The 14,336-nt window shown below is 44.4% G+C and overlaps 1 long non-coding RNA gene across 1 annotated transcript in view; it reads right to left on the reverse strand.

Annotated features, from left to right (window-relative positions):
- Window positions 1-636: 636 nt before the first annotated feature.
- LOC124596141 overlaps window positions 637-14,336 on the reverse strand; it is a 28,025-nt gene continuing 14,325 nt past the window's right edge. Inside the window, exon 3 of the long non-coding RNA XR_006978285.1 lies at window positions 637-698. This is a non-coding gene — a long non-coding RNA (uncharacterized LOC124596141). The remainder of the gene's footprint in view (window positions 699-14,336) is intronic.

Raw genomic sequence — 14,336 nt, forward strand, 5'->3', positions numbered from 1 at the left:
AAACACTAAGTGGTGAGTGAAAATCTCATTCTGGAAACTAAGTGGTTATTTTTTCTGATATTCAAATTATATTTTACTCTCATTTTTGTCCCTTTACCTAATCAACTTTGCAGTGTGACATTTCTGACGAAAGTACGAGTTATTCAGAAAGTAGGTAAAAAGTAGTGAATTCTTCCTTTGAATCACTCTCACTTTGTCTCAGGCGCGAGCAAATGTGTGTACCCGTATATGCATTTAGCTGTATCAAATTATCTTCCCCAACACACAAAATGGGGGTCATTATTCAATTTATCTTGAAAGTATGTGTGAAACGCACTTTCCACAAAAAGGCTCAGATGTATAACTCTCAAAATATGTGTTTGCACAATAGGTCTGGAATTTTTAAAGACAAGGCGAAGAAACCATTGGATTGTATAATTTTTTTATTAATCACAAAGAACCAACATGATTCAAAGACATCAACAACAGCAATGGACGTTCAAGTAAAAATGGAAATGTCGTGTGGCTAGGGCCTCCCGTCGGGTAGACCGTTCGCCTGGTGCAGGTCTTTCGATTTGACGCCACTTCGGTGACCTGCGCGTCGAGACGTTCAAGTGAATTGTCTGCCTCCAATTCTGATCACAGAGAAACACTCCAATAGGAGAGAGGGCACAACATCCTGCTCCATTTTCAAAAGCTGCAATGTCAAATATTACAACCTGTAACAAAAAAAGGTCATGTGATAATTATTGTTTACATACCGATTACAGTAACAGAGGCATATATGATCTAATAGGAAGGGGGAACAGAAGGGCAGGACATGGGGAACAATGAACAGATGAGATGTGAAACCATGGTAAGTTAATAGTGGCGATAATGCCAGTTAATTACATGTGTGGGAAAAGCAACCACTCTTGCAACTCAGAGCTACTCTTGTTTCTGCAACTGATCTTCCATTCTTTCACTGTTCCTATTTTTCTCATATTAATAATTCTAGTTATAGAAGGTTTTCTAACTAAAAGCTTATTAGCATTTTGTAATGAAACCAATAAACAATACAGTCTCATTCTCTAATGGAAGAACACAGGACATCGCGTTCGTAAATAACTTGATCCAACAAAACTTTTTATATGAGTATCTGCACATTCATTACATGACATTTAATTTTAAGTATCAATACAAACACTTACATAAAACATTATTTACACTCAAAACCCATTATTCAAAACTGATGTCCATATGTGTAACTGTTTACAGCAGCAATTATTAATATAGTTACTATTGCTAGCTTTAATATGGATTGTTAAAAAGTTTAGAAATGTTAACTAAAAAATGAACTGTAAGCAAAATCTTTTCTGTTAAAAAGTTAATGTTGAAACCACTGGAGAAACATTATAATGTATTATTGTAGTCATCATGTACACTGCAAAAAAAAAAATTTGCAACACCAAAAAGTAATTAACGTAGAGTAATGAAATTTCAGGAACATATATGTCTAAGTAACTTATTTAAGTGATTAATGTTGCAAGATCACAGGATAATATAAGTGCGAGATACACCATTGCAAATGTGATACACTAATACATTGAAATCCAGTGTAACTGCCCAAATGTAAGCATGCAAACATGCATGCATTGTGCTGGATATGAGTTTGTGGGATGAAGTTCCATGCCTGTTTCACATTGTCATCGAAACAGGGATGGTTAACGCTGTTTTTGGGAGACACTGGAGTTGTTCGATGATGTCCCGTGTGCACTGAATTGGAGCCAGACCTGGTGATCAAACAGGTCAAGGCAACATGTTGACATACTGTAGAGTATACACCCATGCCTCCATCTTTGCTACCCTCCCTGTTTACCTCTACCCTGTTGCTTCATAACCTGGGTTGTGAGTAACTGAATCCACTTTCTCTTCTTCCCCTTCTTTCCCCTCTCTCCTCCCTGATGAAGGAACAAAGTTCCAAAAGCTACGATACGTAAATTTTCTGTTATGTTTTGTGTATCTATTGGCTGTACTGGCCAGCCCCTCTATCTCTTTGTTAGTATTTGTTTCACGTCTTTATATGAGACTTTCCATCATCACAATAATGTTAGTTTATAATTTATGGACAGCCTAATCCATTATTTCCTGTCAAGGTTTGAAACTTTAGTAAATCATAATTTTTGTCTTGGTAAAATAAAGGTGATTAGATGTTTCCCTCATGCACATGTAAGAGACTGTCAGTTCACATCTACGTTTGTAATCTGCAATCCACCAGGAGGTGCATGGTACAGGGTAAGTCCCATTGTACCAGTTATCAGGGTTTCTTGCTGTTTCATTCATGTATGGAGCGTGGAAGAATGATTGTCTGAATTTGTCTGAATGCCTCTGTGTGAGCAGTAATCATCCTAATCTTATCTTCACGACCCCTGTGAGAGCAATATGTGGGGGGGGGGGGGGGGGGGGGGGGGGGGGGGGGAGGGGGGGGGGTTGTGGTATATCCCTAGAGTAATCATTTAAAGACAGTTCTTGAAACTTTGCTAATACACTTTCTTGGGATAGTTTACACCTGTCTTCAACAGTCTGCCATTTCAGTTCCTTCAGTATCTCTGTGACACTCTCCCATGGATTAAGCAAACCTGTGACCATGCTGCCTTTCTTTGTATACATTCAATGTCTCCTGCTAGTCTTATCTGGTACAAGTCCCACACACTGTAGCAATAGTCTAGGGCAAGGTCTACAACCTGCTTTACCCACAACTGAACCTATGTGATCATGCCATTTCATATTCCTACAAAGTGTTACACACAGGTATTTGTACGAGTTGGCAGATTCCGACAGTGACTCACCAATATTATGGTCACAGGATACTAAGTTTATACATTTCTAAACATTCAGAGCAAGTTGCCAATCACTGCACTATGTTGAAATCTCATCAAGATCTGACTGAATATTTATGCAGCTTCTCTGAAATAGCACTTCATTACAGATAACTGCATCATCTGCAAAAATCCTGATTTACAGCAAGGTCATTAATGGACAAGAACTGCAAGGGCCCCAACACACTTCCCTGGGGCACACCTGAAGTTACTTCTACATCTGATGATGACTCTCCATCCAAGGTAACATGCTGTGTCCTTCCTATCAAAAAGTCCTCAATCCAGTTATGAATTTCACTTGATACCCCATATGATCGTACTTTTCACAGTCAGTGTAGGTGTGGAACAGAGTCAAATACTGTTAGGAAATCAAAAAACACTATCTACCTGTTGCCTTGATCCAATGCTTTCAGCAAGTTATGTGAGAAAAGTGAGAGTTGGATTTCATATCATCTATGTTTTTGAAAACCATGCTGGTTGATATTGAGAAGGTAGTTCCGTTCGAGATACCTCATTATGTTTGAGCTCAAAATATTTTCTAAGAATCTACAACAAATCGATGTCAAGGCTACTGGATGGTAGTTTTGTCACTCCTACAACCCTTCTTGTAGACGGGTGTGACCTGTAACTTTTTCCAAAAACTGGGTAAGGTTTTTTGGATAGATTACAGTGAGAAGAGAGGATAGCTCAGCCACAAATTCAATATAGAATCTGACTGCGATTCCATCGGGGTCTGGAGCTTTGTTTAATGATTTCAACTGTTTCTCAACACAACTGACACTAATACCTATTTCGTTCATTTTTTCAGTGTACGAGGATTGAATTGGAGCAGTTCTCCTGGGTTTTTATTTGCAAAGGAACATTTGAAAATCGAGTTCAGAATTTCAGCTTTTACTTTGCTACCCTCAATTTCAGTTCCTGTCTCACTTGCTAGGGACTGGACACTAACTTTTGTGCCACTAACAGCCCTTACATACGACCAGAATTTATTTGGATTTTGTGAAATGTCATTTGACAATATTCTGCTACAGTAGCCATTGAAGGCTTCATGCATTGCTCTCTTGACAGCCAAACATGTTTCATCCAGCGTCTCTCAATCTATAATCCTACACTTTGTTTTACACCTATTATGCAGTAATCTCTGTTCCTTTAGACGTTTTCTTTACAGTGACTGTATACCACGGAGGTTCCATCCCATTATGAACTGTTCTACTAGGAACCTATCTACTCAGTGTGTGGTCAACTGTTCTTTTCAAGTAGAGGAAGAGCACCTCTACATGCTCCTGACCTGTCCTGAAAGTTTCAAGTTCCTCACTGAGATAAGATATTACTAATTTCTACTTAGTTAACTGAACGCATAATAAGAGGATCCTCACGACACAGTAAATAACTGTGCGTCAGTCGGATGTGGCCAATGTGGAGCCGACAAACGACGACTGAGTCCCTGCGGGTGGCTCGCAGGGATGACCGCCAAACAGTCGTCATCTCCTTGATACGACGGAGTTTGTTTGGCACGGGCAGGTTGCGCCATTCAGTGTCCCAGAATTCGAAAACTTTGCGGCGTAATAGTGCCCGCGAATCAGTCGCCGGGAGGCCAATCTCCATAGGTGGTTTACTGATGGCCTCTTTTACCAGGCGGTCAACATTCTCATTGCCGGGGATCCCAACATGGCCTGGGGTCCACACAAAGACCACAGAGCGGCCGTTACGTGCAAGAGTATGCAGGGACTCATGGACAGCCATCACCAGACGAGAACGAGGGAAATACTGGTCGAGAGCTCGTAAACTGCTCAGGGAATTGCTACAGATAACAAAGGACTCACCTGAGCAGAAGCGGATATACTCTAGGGCACAAAAGATGGCGACCAGCTCAGCTGTGTAAACGCTGCAGCCATCCAGCAAGGAACGTTGTTCAGAATGGTCCCCTAGAGTAAGCGCATATCCGACACGACCAGCAACCATTGAACCGTCAGTGTATACAATGCCAGAGCCCTGATACGTGGTCAAGATGGAATAAAAACGGCAGCGGAAGGCCTCTGGAGGGACGGAGTCCTTCGGGCCCTGTGCCATGTCGAGCCGAAGGCAAGGGTGAGGAACACACAATGGGGGTGTCCGCAAAGTGGCCCGGAAAGGAGGTGGAACTGTAAAAACCGTAAGCCCAGAGAGAAGCTCTTTGACGCGGACCGCGATCGTACAACCTGACCGGGGCCGACGTTCAGGAAGATGGACGACCGATTGTGGGAACAGGAGACGATAGTTTGGATGACCAGGCAAGCTAAAAACATGGGCAGCATAAGCGGCCAGTAAATGTTGGAGCCTCAATCGCAGTGGAGGTACACCTGCCTCCACAAGTATGCTGTCCACAGGGCTGGTGCGGAATGCTCCTGTCACCTGTCGAACCCCACAGTGGTGAACGGGGTGCAGCAGTTGCAATGCTGAGGGCGACGCTGAGCCATACGCCACACTCCCATAATCAAGCCGGGACAGCACAAGGGCTTTGTAGAGCTGCAGCAGCGTATTACGATTGGCACCCCAAGTTGTGTTGCTGAGGCAGCGAAGGGCATTCAGATGCTGCCAGCACTGACGCTTGAGCTGATGAATATGTCGAAGCCAAGTAAGCCGGGCATCGAACAGCAATCCCAGAAAACGGTAAGTGTCAACAACCTTGAGAATGGCATCCTGAAGATAGAGCTCAGGGTGGGGATGGACAGTTCGGCACCGACAAAAGTGCATAAAAAAAGTCTTTGCAGGATAAAATTGAAACCCATGAGATAGGGCCCATGCCTGCGCCTTGCGTATGGCTCCCTGCAACCCACGTTCTGCAACACTAATGGTGGAGGAGCTGAACAAGATGCAGAAATCGTCAGCATATAACGTGGGTGAGACAGACGACCCAACTGCTGCTGCAAGGCCATTTATGGCCACAAGGAAAAGGGGCACACTCAATACTGAGCCCTGTGGAACGCCATTCTCCTGGATATGAAGTGAACTATGGGATGTGCCAATTAAAACGCGGAATGTCCGAACAGATAAAAAATTCTGAATAAAAATGGGGAGAGAGCCCCGGAGACCCCATCCGTGCAACGTGGCGAGTATATGGTGCCGCCACGTCGTGTCATATGCTCTGGAGAGGTCGAAAAAGAGGGAGACAAGGTGTTGGCGCCTGGAAAAAGCAGTGCGGATTGCAGACTCAAGAAAGACCAAAGTATAGGCGGTGGAACGGCCCTGACGGAAGCCGCTCTGGCACTGAGCCAGAAGACCCCGAGACTCGAGCAGCCAACACAGCCGTCGACTCACCATACGTTCCAGTAGCTTGCACAGAGTATTTATCAAGCTGATGGGTCGATAGCTATCCACAGTAAGCGGGTCCTTACCAGGCTTCAGCACCGGAATGATGGTACTTTCTCGCCACTGCGACGGAAAGACACCATCACCCCATATGCGGTTGAAGACGGCAAGAACACATCGCTGACAGACCGGGGACAGGTGTTTGAGCATCTGATTGTTGATGCCATCTGGCCCAGAGGCCGTATCGGGGCACTGTGCCAGGGCGCTTTGGAGTTCCCACAAACTAAATGGGGCGTTATACGTCTCAGGGTGGCGAGAAGCAAAAGAAAGCCGTTTGCCTTCCTCCTGGCGTTTAAGCGCGCAAATCGCAGGCGGGTAATTCCCCGACGCAGAGGCCCGAACATACTGCTGTGCGAAATGCTTGGCGATTGCATCAGCATCGGTGGATACCGCCCCGTTGATGGTAAGCCCTGGGACACCTGTAGAGTGCTGCACTCCAAAGATGCGCCGAATCTTCATCCACACCTGGGAGGGTGAAGTACGGGAACCAATGGTGGAAACGTACCTCTCCCAGCGCTCCTGTTTCCGACTCTTGATGAGCCGCCGTGCCTGAGCACGGAGACATTTGAAGAAAATGAGGTTCTCCAAAGACGGGTGCCACTTATGTCGCTGAAGAGCCCGCCGACGTTCTTTAATGGATTCAGCGACCTCCGGAGACCACAAAGGCACTGCCTTTCGCCGGGGGCACCCTAACGAACGAGGAATGGTACGTTCTGCAGCGGAAACAATCGCTGCAGTCAGTGTCTCAACCACCACATCGATGGTACTGTGGGGGAGAGATGCAACAGTGGCAGCAGAGGAGAATGTTTCCCAGTTTGCCTTGCTAAATGCCCACCTAGGCAGGCGTTCATGGGATCGACGCTGGGGTAGTGAAAGGAAGATGGGAAAATGGTCACTACCACACAAGTCATCATGGACTCTCCAGTGGACCGATGGTAAAAGCCCTGGGCTGCACAACAACAGATCTATGGCCGAGAACGTGCCATGTGCCACACTGAAATGCGTGGCAGCGCCAGTGTTTAAGAGGCAGAGATCAAGTTGGGAGATGAGATTCTCGCCATCTCTGCCTTGGCCAGTAATCTTCGATCCACCCCACAGGGGATTGTGGGCGTTAAAATCCCCAAGGAGAAGAAAAGGCGTGGCAAGTTGGGCGACAAGTGCAGCCAATTCGGTCAGGGAGACTGTACCACCTGGAGGGAGATAGACACTGCAGACGTTTATGTCCTGGGTAGTCCTTACGCGGACAGCCACAGCTTCCAAAGATGTTTGAAGGGGCACAGGAGCACTATATACAGAGGTAAGGACATACACGCAGGCTCCACCTGACACACTATTGTAAGTGCTTCGGTTGCAGTAATAACCCCTGTATCCACGGAGGACAGGGGTCCGCATTGCCGGGAACCAGGTTTCCTGGAGAGCAATGCATAAAGCAGGTGTCAAGCTTACAAGCTGACGCAGCTCAGGTAGATGGCTAAAATAACCGCCACAATTCCACTGGAGGATTGTACAAAGCGTGTCCTGTAGAGGCATTCAGGCACTGAAAAGGCAAATTACTGGGCAGGGTCACATGCTGCCACCAACTGAGTGACGGACATCGCTACGGCCATCGTTTCTGAGGAGACGGCGAGATCCAGGTCATCAGGGGACGCAAAGAGCTCGACCTCATCCTCAGAGGCTGAGCTGACAGGAAGCGTTGGTGCGGAAACCACTGGGTCCTTATCCTTCTTGGAGAGCTTCCTCTTCTCTCTCTTGTCTTTCGGAGGAGGGTTGGCATGCTGGGAGGGCTTTCCTGACGCATTATCAGGAACAGAGGAAGAGCGTGAAGCCCTTCGACCAGCAGCTGGTGGCTTCTTCAGCCACTGGCTAGTGTCTTGTGAGACACTGGGGAAGTCCTTGGAAGGGACTCCCCCAAGGGATCCCTTCCGAACAAGTGAGGCCAGAGGAGGCTGTTGCGTCTCCGGCTGAGCAGCCGGAGAGAGCTGTCGCTTCCCCGGCTGAGGAGCCAGAGAGGGCTGTCGCCGCTCCGGCTGAGAGGTGGGGACCGACGTCCTCGGTTGCTTGGGGCGCACTGCTCCCGAACTGTGTGTTTTGGGAGCAGTGGAAGAGAGAGTGGCCCCCACCGGTGGTGGGGCAGGCGAAACATGACTGTTCGGTGGGCCAACTGTCAAAGGAGTCTTTGCAGGAACTGGTGGCTGCAGTGTTACAGCAGCATAACTCCTCAACATAGGTGTGGGGTTGAGCCATTCTAATTTCTTCCTCGCCTCTTGGTAAGTTAAACGGTCCAGGGTCTTAATTACTTGTATCTTCCGCTCTCGTTGGTAGACTGCACAATCTGGCGAGCAGGGAGAATGATGCTCCCCACAGTTAACGCAGGTGGGAGGTGGAGCACACGGAGCATTTGGATGCGAAGGTCGTCCACAATCGCGACATGTGGGGCTGGCAGTGCATATGGAGGACACGTGCCCGAATTTCCAGCACTGGAAGCATCGCATAGGGGGTGGGACATAGGGCTTGAAATCGCACCGGTAGATCATGACCTTGACCTTCTCAGGCAAGCAGTTGCCCTCAAAGGCCAGGATGAAAGCACCGGAAGCGATCCTATTATCCTTGGGTCCCCTAAAGACACGACGAACGAAGTGTGCACCTCGTCGTGCCAGGTTCTCCCGTAGCTCGTCATCAGACGGTAGCAGAAGATCTTTATGAAAGATAATCCCCTGGACCAAATTTAGTGACTTATGGGGAGTGACGTTAACAGGTATGTCACCAAGCTTCTCACAGGCGAGCAACGCCCTTGACTGTGCAGAGGAAGGTGCTTGTATCAAAATGGCCCCGCTCCGCATTTTGGAAAGAGGGGCCACTTCCCCGAACTTATATTCAAGATGGGTCACAAAGAACAGAGGCTTAGTCCCCAAAAATGAATCCCCATCAGTTCTGCTGCACACAAGATATCGCGGTGAATATGGCTCCTGTCTGTCCGCAGCCCTGCGTCCCTCCCAGGGCGTGGCTAGGGAAGGGGACGATTTGGGGTTATATGCCACAGCGTTAAAGTCTACTTTATTGCGCTTAGAGACGTTGGTGGTCGTGCGACCGCCGGATTGAGATTGTACCCATTTCATTGCGGGGTATCCGCCCCGATGCCACCCACTCCGACCAGGGGCTCTCCCCACGGGTGGCACCCAGCCACAGCAAAGGCCACCTAGCAGGATGGCCGTTGCCGGGAGTCCTGATGCCCCGGAGAGACGGGCATCTACTCCTAGGCTTACGTGGGGAGGCGGCAGTTCAGGCATCGGCAGTACGATCCCTGTGTTGTCAGGGGGCTACAACCTAGAGGGTACATGACGACCCCACCACAACGGGCTGGCTACCGTGCTGGATTTTGGGTGCCATGGGTAGTCCATAGTGATCGTGGGTGCAGATGATGATGCACTAAGGGCGTAACTTACACAATCCATCAGGTGTGTATGCCCAAAATGAGGGATGGAGGGTGCAGTTACGACACCCACACGATAAAGAGTGCCAAGGTCTTAGGGCACAGAGGACTGATGGTGCACCACGTAAGGGGTCCTTCCCCAAAAGGCTCTTACTTCCGTTGAATTTGGAAAATTGGAGGTCAAACCCTAATGGGGACCATCACATTAAAGGCCGAAACAGTTGAGACTCCTATTAGTCGCCTCTTACGACAGGCAGGAATACCGCGGGCCTATTCTAACCCCCGAACCCGCAGGGGGGAAATGGACACAGGCAGACAGTGTTTGTTGGTAATGAGGATCACCCTGTGGCTAAACTTGCCTTGGTGCACGGCCAGCACATCTTGGCACAGTGTTCCACCGTCCGGGTTATCTGGATACTTCCCACTAACACCAACCTGTCAGAACTCCGGAGATGGGAACTTGCCCTTCAGTATATCCTCTCTTCTCGTTATCCGCCAGGCCTCAACCTCCGCTAATTTCAAGTTGCCGCCACTCGTACCTCACCTGTCTTTCAACATCATTTTTGCCTCTGTACTTCTGCCTTGACTGACATCTCTGCCGAATCTCTTTGCCTTTACAAATGTCTGCTTGTGTCTGTGTATGTGTGGTTGGATATGGGTGTGTGTGCGCAAGTGTATACCTGTTCTTTTTTCCCCCTAAGGTAAGTCTTTCCGCTCCGGGGATTGGAATGACTCCTTACCCTCTCCCTTAAAACGCACATCCTTTCGTGTGTGTGTGTGTGTGTGTCTGTATATATATATATATATATAAAAAAATCATTTATTTATTGTTGATGTGCCCTATTCTTGTATACACATAATATACAGAGAAGAATTGCATTTTATGTTCTTTATATCTGCTTTTTTCATATTCTATTCGAATTTTACGATTCCAACAGGACAAAAACATGCCACGTGAACTTACATTTCAAGAAATTCTAGCAGAACTAGAGAACCATCAAGAGAGTGACGATGAAGATGATATACAGAATTGGCAATTATTCCACCCAATGCAGATGTAATAACAGATGAAGAAGACACTGACGAAAATGTACTGTTGTACAAGATGACGCCGGTACTTTAGAGCTCACAACCAGCTGAGATGAAGTTAATGCTACAGTTGTACATCCAGAAGCCAAAAGAAGGAAAGTGTTGGGAGGTGGAGGAGAAAGTGGTATGTTATCTACAAAAAAATATATATGTAAGTGGTATAAATGTCAACCAACGTACACAAACAATAGTGAACCAGGGAAGAGCAACAAACATTATGATGCGGAATGTCTAGCAAATAACACAGTGCCCCAGGTGTTTGAGGATTTTTTTTTCTAAGAAACTAATGGATACTATTATTGAACAAAGCGAAATTTATGCTTGCCAACATAACAGAATAAATTTTCTGCTAACCAAAGAAGAACTAAAATTATTTATTGGCGTACTACTTCTGAGTGGTTATCATAAGCTTCCCCACAAGAATAAGTACTGGGAACAGGCTCCTGACGTCGGTGTTCCTTTAGTCTTCAACTCCGTGTCAAGAAATAGGTTTTGGGAAATAAAGAGATTCATTCATCTCAATGACAACTCCAAAATAGACAGAAACGACAAGATGTACAAACTGAGGTTATAATTTGAAATGCTGAAATAGGAATTTGGTAAATTTGGCGTATTTCATTCAGAACTCTCAACTGATGAAATAATGGTACATTATTATGGCAAACATTCAGCTAAAATGTTTCTGAGGGAAAAGCCTATCAAATTTGGATATAAAATTTGGTGTCTTACAAGTTCCAATGGCTTTCTTTATAATTTTTCACCATACTGTAGCAAGACTGACAACAAACAGGAGCCTTTAGGTGCAAGGGTAATAAATGAACTAAAAACCATTATTCCAGAATCAGAGTATCCGAATTATAAGCTTTTCTTTGACAACTTTTTCACCAGTGTTGACACACTGATCACACTCGGAAAGAGTAAAATGAAAGCTGCAGGAACAATAACAGAGATCCGAACTAATGCATGTCCTTTGATTGACTCGAAAAGAATGGCAAAAGGAAGGAACGAGGATTCTATGACTACATATTTGACAAAGAGAATGAAGTTCTGGTTGTGAAATGGAGTGACAACAAACCAGTATGTGTAGTGACAAATAACAGTACTATTATTCCTTGAGTTCTACTAAAATATATTCACGGGCAAAAAAAAGGAAATATCTGTTACACTGCCACATATCATTGAAGAATACAATGCCCACATGGGTGCCATATATCTACTGGACAAGCAGATATCACTTTATAGGACGAGGATAAGGTCAAAGAAATGGTGGTGGCCATTATTCACACAGATGATATATATCTGCATAGTAAACACATGGCGTGCATACCAAATTGCTAACTCTAATGAGAAGCTCTTACTTTTGGATGTCCGACAGAGAATAGTGATGTTTTTTCTATCAAAGGAAAAAGGATCAGTACCAAAACAAAGAGGAGCACAAGGAAGCAAATTGATGGGAGGATGGGTGAGCACAGATGTACGACTAGATCCAGGAAATCATTTCTTTGTGCCAAGTAAAACACAGAAGAAATGTGCTTACTGCAAGAAAAAAACAACAAAAATTTGTGATAGGTGCAATGTTGGTGGACATGACAAGTGTTTTGCTTCATTTCATACTGAATATTGTAATGTAATTAACTGTCAGAGATAAAGTTTATCTCATGCGAAAAGTACGATGCCCACAGTAGAGAGTTAAGGTAACTTCATTATGTTGCCATACAATGTGTTTAATTTATTTATTTATGAATATTTTCTTTTATGATAAATAATGGATTTGTTTGAGATGATAAATGTGGTATATCTATAGGTATTTATTTATATGTGTCTTTGGAGTGTATTAAGGTCAGAAGACCAAAGAATCTGGAATGCAGGAATGTCTGCAACTTCCGGGCACATGTTGGCTTGCACGCCACTTCTTTGTCGGTATTGGAGGGAGATGGACGTGTTTAAGTGACCAGTACAGTATAATGCATTTTTAGGGTATCAATGTTCGAAGAGAATATATTGTAGTTACTAAACAAAGAGTACGAATAAATATTATTTTTAGCCGAAAGTAATTCGAACCCGGTAGTGTTTATTTCAAACAAGAAGAAAACCCAGGCCAGGCTAGTTAGAGTAATGTTTTGCAGACAAAACCCCTAGACAAACGAGATCTGCAGTGTGTAATCTATCGGCAGCTACTAATAAATAAGCCTTGCTGAAATTGTGCTGGAACTACTCGTATTATTATCACTTACAAACACGTTGTGCGAAAGTGGTCCTACCACAATATACCGCGTAAGATTCCACATCATTCAGTTATCAAGAAACGAGATAGGTAACAACCAGTACAATATGGTGGCGTCGTCCGGGATTATTGAAAATGTTACCGAAATGAACTACCACCGAGATTGCGAAGAAAACGACAGAATTCGTACATCCTGGCTGAAAATGTTAAAGGAAGTCAAATGCTGATACCTTCAAGACAAAGGAAGTCGAATGCTGATACCTTCAAGACAACGGGATGCAGTTACTGGAGCAAGAATAACGGCGCAATAAGTCACGAAAGAAGAAAAAAGTGTAAAGTGTTGTGCAACCAAAAAAGCAATATTCATATAAGTGTAGTGTTTCAGTGTTGTGAATTCCATCACGCACCAATCAACAAAGAAGACCTTATAAGAAAATAAGTAAACTGTGAGTAAAATAGTTTAGTTTCCTTTAGAAAAGATAAATTTGTTGTGTTTTGTTTATTCCTGTGTAAAAAGATGACTATTGTAAAAGAGGAAGGTATTGACGACGGTGTCGCCAACGCTAGTACAGATGTGAATTTATCATACGAAAGTGAATGCAACAGTAATAGTCCGAATCCTGTAGACAAAGTTGAAACTCATACGGAAAGACAGAATGAAGTTAAAGACATGCTATCAAAAATATTGAATTATATGGAGGGAAAATTTAAGGCAATTGATGACACTAACAGACAAAACGGACAGTGGTTAGGAAATATTAAAGACAGACTCGATGCTAATGAGATTCGTTTGGATCAAATGGAGCAAAACAATGCTGCTCAGTTAGACCAGACTCTCAAGCTCATGAGTGATAAATTTGAAAAACAATTCAAAGAATATGAAAAGAAAAATGACAATCACTTTCAAAAAGTAGAAGCAAAAATTTCCAGTTTGAGTCGTAATATGGTTAAGATCACGGGTAAGGTCAATTATGTCGGGAGAAAAGTTAAAAATGTAGATGCAAAAGTAAAAAATCTGAAAACTGAAGCAAGTACAGGTAGAGAGAAAATCCATAATGCGTTTAAAGTTGTGCATTCAGATATCAAACATGTAGAAGAAACAGTATCTGAGCGTATTTCTCTTGTAGACGATAAAATTGTTAAAGTAGAAAGCAAATTTGAACAAAAGATAGGAATTATTACTGAAAAAATAGATGTAAATAATCAGATAAACAAAAATGAAGTCAAGAGTTTAGAAAGTAGTATTAATGACATCACTAAGAAACTTGCAAGTGTTAGTAGCAATATGGTCAGCAATAGTTTGCCGAACAATATTGGCACTTTGTGGTACAATATTCCAGTACAAAACTTTTCAGATGAGAGCAGTATGCATCCGGTAGATTTCCCGCAGCATTGCAAGGATATCTTT

The sequence above is a fragment of the Schistocerca americana genome, chromosome 2, assembly GCF_021461395.2.
Source record: "Schistocerca americana isolate TAMUIC-IGC-003095 chromosome 2, iqSchAmer2.1, whole genome shotgun sequence".
Lineage (NCBI taxonomy): Eukaryota > Metazoa > Arthropoda > Insecta > Orthoptera > Acrididae > Schistocerca > Schistocerca americana.